A 6381-nucleotide genomic window follows, 5' to 3' on the forward strand; every position below is an offset into this window, starting at 1 on the left:
TACGTTTTTCATGTAATTGTTTCCTGGTATTGTTTTTTTCTCTCCAGTCAGGCTGATTGCTTACACGGGTCAGAGAAGAGAGGGAATGGAGTGTCAGTGGAGTCGACAGGATGCCACATTCCCTCGTGATATCTTCAAATATTGCTGCAGGGAGAAAGAATTAAAGGCATCACTAGAGGCCCCCTTTGAAACCTTTCAACTTGGCATGAAATCGTTGCGTGCGAGCACTTTGATCAGCAAACGGTCAAGCGGCAGCCCTGCAGTCGGCTCCACATTGGCATCAGGAGCCTCATTCCCAGCACTGTGCACACCCTTCCACCTGACCACCGTTTGATTTGCTCACTGAATTGATCTTCCAACAAATAAGCTTTGAGCTTTGCCACGAATTACCCCTCTCTATCTCCTGTCACACATGCCTTGCAGCACCACTCCCCTCTCTTTGCGTGCGCCCAGCCGCCCTGTACATCCAGAGATAAACAGTAGGTACTGCACATCACACAATCATAATTCCAGCAATTAACCTTTTCACTTACTGTGGGCTTTGAATCCTGTTAGTTTCTTGGCTCACTCCTTACAGAATCAGGCTCGGTGTACCAGCTCAGATTCCAAATGTAAACATAGATATAAAGTGACCAGCGGCTTGCGTATCTGACAACGCCCTAATGACCAACGATGTGTGCTTTGATTTCAGATTCAGGGTTGGGAAGGTGCCAAGGCTTAAAGTGGCTGCGTTGTACCACTGTGAACCTGGACCATCTTGACACAGCTCTCGGCTACTAAGAGGCAGGGCTCTAATGAAGGTCTGTGACAAGAGGTGCATCTGTAAGTTATGAGCACATCAAGCGAACGCTGTATCTTTGCATCAAATGAAGGTGCTTGAGGGAGCGAAGACACAGAGCTGAACACGATACGCAGGCACGCAAGTATGGATGTTTTCCCGTTGGCTTGCCTGTCGCATCATATTTGTGCATGTTGATTGAAAAGAAAATCGAAATTTAAGGAAGTTCAAGACATAAATACGATATAAATGTTGCATATGATAGTTCAGAGACTAATTAAAGCTACAGTCCTTGCAATTCTCATGTATCTTTTTCTAAACAACGTGACCAATTAAAGCTGCATATTTGTCCTATTTTGAACAATGTACTAGTCTTTTCTCTTTCACGGTACCAGCCTGCGTCAGTCGATATGTGTCCTAAAGTGAAACATGACTGATAGAATTGTACTCTATGTAATAACCAAGCTTCACCTCGTAAAAATGCTTCATTTATCATTTCTCTCTTCACAAAACAGGCAGAACGTCTTCCGGGCAGTTCTGCTTTCTTTCAATATGAATTGAGTTATGTTCCAATCAAACAAATCACAGCTTGTTCCAAACAGGGCTGCTCCGAACAGGGCCGTGAGTAATGGATTTAAAAAAAGAATTCTGTATTTGATTACCCCTGCCGCCCAGGGTTGACTAAGATCCATTTGAGAGGTAGTGCGGTGGAATTCCAATATGGACACCCTCCAGCTATTGACCCTGTCTTTAAGTGGGCGCTGTGCTTTTAGTGTACTTACACTGGTTGTTCCACATCTTCTTCCTTCTGGCAGTTTTGCAATACTTTTGATGGCAGACACTGGCTCCCTTTCCCCCACTCTGCATTATTGATGCATCAGAGAATGTGGATAGCCTACTTTTTGTCATAACGCACTAAGGGCACAGATGCAGTCTCAGTTATGCAAAGAAAAGTAAAAGTCAACACTTGGCAGTCAATATTGAGATTACTGATCAAAGATTTATCATGTATGAATAAAAATGAAAGGAGAGATAGGCAAGTACACTTGTTGGGTGCCTTCCCATTGAAATCAATAGAATTGAATGGTGTCTGCAGCACAAGTAACATGATAGTTCAAAGTAAGAGACACAAAGCTGGTGTAGGGCACTATGTTACTGATGCCGTGGCAAATTATAGGAACAACTTTAAGGGTTGATTATTATCTCCAAAGTTGGAACATTCCGGAGCTGCTCAGTTCCTCTGGTGAGTGGTGGAATAAATACATCTCTGAGCCCGAGAGAATGAGGGAGAGCAAAATCAAAAGGTTTCTCTAAAACTAGGGGGAAAAGAGAAGCAGAAACGGAGAAATGAAGAAATCATGAAACAGAGACACAGAGAGACAGTTTGGCCTATAGATGGCAGTGTTCTAACAGAAACCGAGTTGGATGGGAGAGTGCCACTGAGTGGGTTCAGTGTGTGCTGCGCAGACCAAACTGTGATGGGTAAGAACATTTTCTTTTCATAAATGTGATGCACTATCCAAATGCCAATTATCAATAGGCTATTCAATATAGTCGGTTATAATGATTTCCAAAGGTAATAATAGGGCAATTTAAATGTATATAATTATTTCTACAGCAAGTTATCCAAACTGTAAATTATACTTGGCATCTTAGAAACTTGAGACATCCCTTTGGTATCCCCCCTTTTTTTGTTATCAGTTGAGCGGATGGTGCATTGCAATTTACCATATGGATTCATGTTTACGTCAAAGTGTTATTTGTTAGACAATACGGCTTACTCGTATAGTTCTTAATTTTCTAAGACTGCGTTGCTGAATTCGACAACAAATGTTCCTTTAATGTGTTCATTATGAATGTTTGTTCTCTGGGCGGAAACAGTTAACACCATAACGAGCAGGAGTGTGAGGGGGGCTGGCTTTAAACACGCAGTGTGCCAGTGGCAGGGCAGCGTACACACACTACTGTTACAGTACATTGATGGAGCCGCTAATGTGTGTCAGTCCGGCAGAGCCCCTGTGAGGAAGCGACGCTGCGCTGCGGCTCTGAACCGACCGACCGACCGACCGACGCTGCGAAATTCCCACCGCGGGACCATGGCAAGCCTGGCCGCGGCGTGTGTTCTGTAGAGCAGCCTGGACTGGACTGGAGGACGCTGTATCCAGAACTGAAGGAATGTGCCATTTTCATTGACACGGTCTAGCAAAATAACATTAGGAGGTCAGCTCACACGCTGAATGCTCTGCTGCGAAGTTTACGCACTACATTTGCTATCTACTCGCCGTTATGAAGGTTTTTACTTGAATGAATGACGCCACCGCCGCAGCTTAACAGGTTCCGTAGGCAGATGCGGGCTATTTAAGGCTTCGGACGAACTAGTCAATGTACAAGTATTGAAGCATCTTCGTAAAGAGAGGCTTTGTCCAGATAGAGCATTTGGAAAAAAAAAAATTTTTCTTCACTGTGGATGTGAGTCTGTAGCGCATCAGTTGAAACCCAGAAGACAGCAGCCGCGCTGGACGCTGGGAGGGAGCAGGATAACCGGGACATCCAGTTTAAATGAAGAGGTGAGTGACGACCAACGCTTGTTTAGGCAAAATGTGCTTCACGGAGTGTAAATAGCCTATTTGTTTAAATCCCACAAGACAGCCACACTGTTCTGCAAAGGGATAATTTCCGACACTGCAGACAGACAACTGAAGAGAGACATTTTTCATGTTTAGGCTGCGGGCTCTGATAAGGTAGTTCGCCTGTTTCAACATTTCAGCTTTGCCACAGCTCACACTTTGACGCCAAAGTGAATGATGACGTGCGACCATAAGATATATAGCCTATAGCCTGTATGCATGTTTTACAGTTTGTGCATATAAGATCATTCACCTACAGCTGGCTTCATGCACAGGTGTTGCTTTGCATCCTTTACTACCAGTTCTGCTGTAATGCCATTCATTTAGCTGCCTCCTTGTAATGAGTCTTCCAGTTAGCATCTTTCCTGCTGATCAGCTGCTTCTGGCTGGTGTTGGTGAGATCTTTTTCTGGAGTATTTAATGAAGTTAGTTGACCAGCAGAGTTATTTTTAGAGCCTTAATGTTTGCAATCATCACAGTGACAGACTGTCTAATGATTTGTATTTGTTGACCTTCATTGTGAGTGCAAATTCACACAGACATGCTCCTCTACACTGGCCACATGATTTGTATTTATAGCAAACTTAAACCCTATATATATATATATATATATATATATATATATATAGACTGGTAGCAAGCTACAGACCTGCGTCACTGCAACAAGTGAGTTTTACAACGCCACTGATCCACATCGTCTAAATGATCTAAACATTTCCTGCTGGATTTGTTCTCTTCTCAAGTGGTAAAACCAAAAACCCAAATTGCAACAACAACAACAAATTACCCCCAACTATGTGATATACTGTCGCCTACTGGCATCAATTTAGGATTCCAGATCGACTCTAGACATCATCTGGCCCAATTCAGCAGATGCACCTACAAATCTTCATTCTCTGTCAGAGTGCCAGCGCTCCGGCAGGCACCCATGACAATGACTCTAAAGAAAATAAATGTTGTCTTAAGTAGAAAATTGCCTTCCATTTGCATGACAATAACTTGCATCTGCCACGGCTGACGGGTAGCATATTAATCCCTCTGCTCATGCAATCAAAACCCGTTCCTTCTTGGTGAGATCACAGTTTTTGTGCATGTGAAGCGTGACCCACGCACATCATTATTGTAATATCCATCTCAAAGTGAAACAGCAGTTTGACCCCAAAGCAGCCACAAGGGTGGAAATTGCTGCCTTTGGAAGAACAGACCAGCACTCAGCATTGGTTTGATTATCACATGCTGATTACATTCACCTAATTAACAGTCTAATGGGGGAAAAAAACACATTCGCTGATATAGTGTGGCGCTGCCGCTGAGCAGTCAGCCCCTCTGACCAGTTGGCTGTTCAGCAGCAGTTGTATCACAATTTTCTACACTTCTGTTAGCTCTGCTTTGGTTCAAATTTAGTTCTTCTTAGTTCAATATATTTATGAATCCTCAGTGACCTTATGTGACATTAGTTTATTGCTGCTTACTCGTTCCTTTGAAGTCAAGATCATATAAGACAATTGCTGTTGAAACTGTTTTCTTAGAGCTGTTGTTGATAGTGTCAATTCATTCCGAAAGCAATGAAAACCGCAGTCAGTTTGCTCTCTCTTTAAATAATAGAGGATATGAGCGTAAGAGTATGATGTTAAGAATCCGGCTCAATTGAATCACTTTCAAGTGATGCCTTTTGAAGGCACTCCGTCCAAGAAAGCCTTTCGCGAAGCGCAACATCACACATTCATCCCATCAATATGGTTAACCCCACCAGGCTGGAGGGAAATTGCTTCGACTGGACAAACTTATGTCGAGCTTTGTGGAGTAACGGTTGATGTTTCTCTGCCACCGCCTCTCTGCTTCACCTCTCTGTAGGGGGCTGCGATATTTTTTATTGGATAGTCGCTGCATCGCTGTGGTCAGCGAGGTATTCTTTGGAGTATTTCTGATCTTGGGAGTGATTTGCATAAGTCTGTTTTTTATTTTATTTTTTTTAGACTACCACATTTCCCCAGGGAAAATATTCAGGTATTGCGTTCTTTAATAGTGTTGTTTTCCACTGTGCTCAAACACGAGATATTCCCGTCAGTATTGTGCAGGATCTCAAACATTTCATGGTAACTTTTGGAATAGCTGTTTCTGTGTACAGATAGTAAGTGACTCCCTGACTATCACATCTCATGTTCTTAAGAGGAACTGGTCCTCTGTTGCACCCTGTAGATTGTGTCTAAAGCGTCTTCTGTGCAAGACTGCCTATCGCTATAGCTACCACCGCCACCATCAGCATCTTTCAGTATGTGCGGCGAACTCTGCTGATTGGCGGCGTGGCTCAAGAGCGTCCTCCTCTGTCGATGAACAGCATAGTCGAAGAGTCTAAACTGCGAGCTGAGTTAATTATCCGGCCACAATGCGAGGACGCAGCCTCTTCCCCTTCAGTGCCTTCCACTTATACCGCTCAACAGCTACCATGACATTACTAACTAATTTTTTGAACTGCATGATTTGCTCCTGAATGAGTTGTTACTGCCTTTTATGTGTGCTGTGTCACCACCAGCCGTCACACGGCACACTGCTGGCTCCTCTTTGGATTCCCCCCTGAAGGCAGCCAGACTCACCACAGTTTAGCTTGAGAGATTTTGACAAGTCGTTGTGCATGCAGGCAGAATCCTTGACCTATTTCTTAATGAGTGAATACTGCAAATGCGCACAGCGGCTGAGTATTCTGAACCAGGCCCCCCTTTACTTACAGCAACCCCCACCATCCCAACTGTCTTTTGCTTGCACACACACACACACACACACACACACACACACACACACACACACACGCAAACACGCCAACACATGCAGATAATGGTGCTTTTGTGAGTTCACTGACTCATTCTCCCACAGATATAGGTCCTCCTTTTTCCTCTCTGCTGGAGTGTACAAATAGCGAGTGAGTGTTTGTTTTAATGCAATTGGCCGCCTGTCTTCCCACACTCGAGGCTGTTTATC

The 6381-nt window shown here is 43.8% G+C and overlaps 1 protein-coding gene across 1 annotated transcript in view; it reads left to right on the top strand.

The window, feature by feature from the left end:
• The first annotated feature begins 2723 nt into the window (after positions 1–2723).
• plxna2 (plexin A2) overlaps positions 2724–6381 on the top strand; it is a 208140-nt gene continuing 204482 nt past the window's right edge. The window contains exon 1 of the mRNA XM_078255710.1: positions 2724–3345. The gene's annotated coding sequence lies outside the window, so the exon portion shown is untranslated. The remainder of the gene's footprint in view (positions 3346–6381) is intronic.

The sequence above is a fragment of the Sander vitreus genome, chromosome 7 (genome assembly GCF_031162955.1).
Source record: "Sander vitreus isolate 19-12246 chromosome 7, sanVit1, whole genome shotgun sequence".
Taxonomy (NCBI): Eukaryota; Metazoa; Chordata; class Actinopteri; order Perciformes; family Percidae; genus Sander; species Sander vitreus.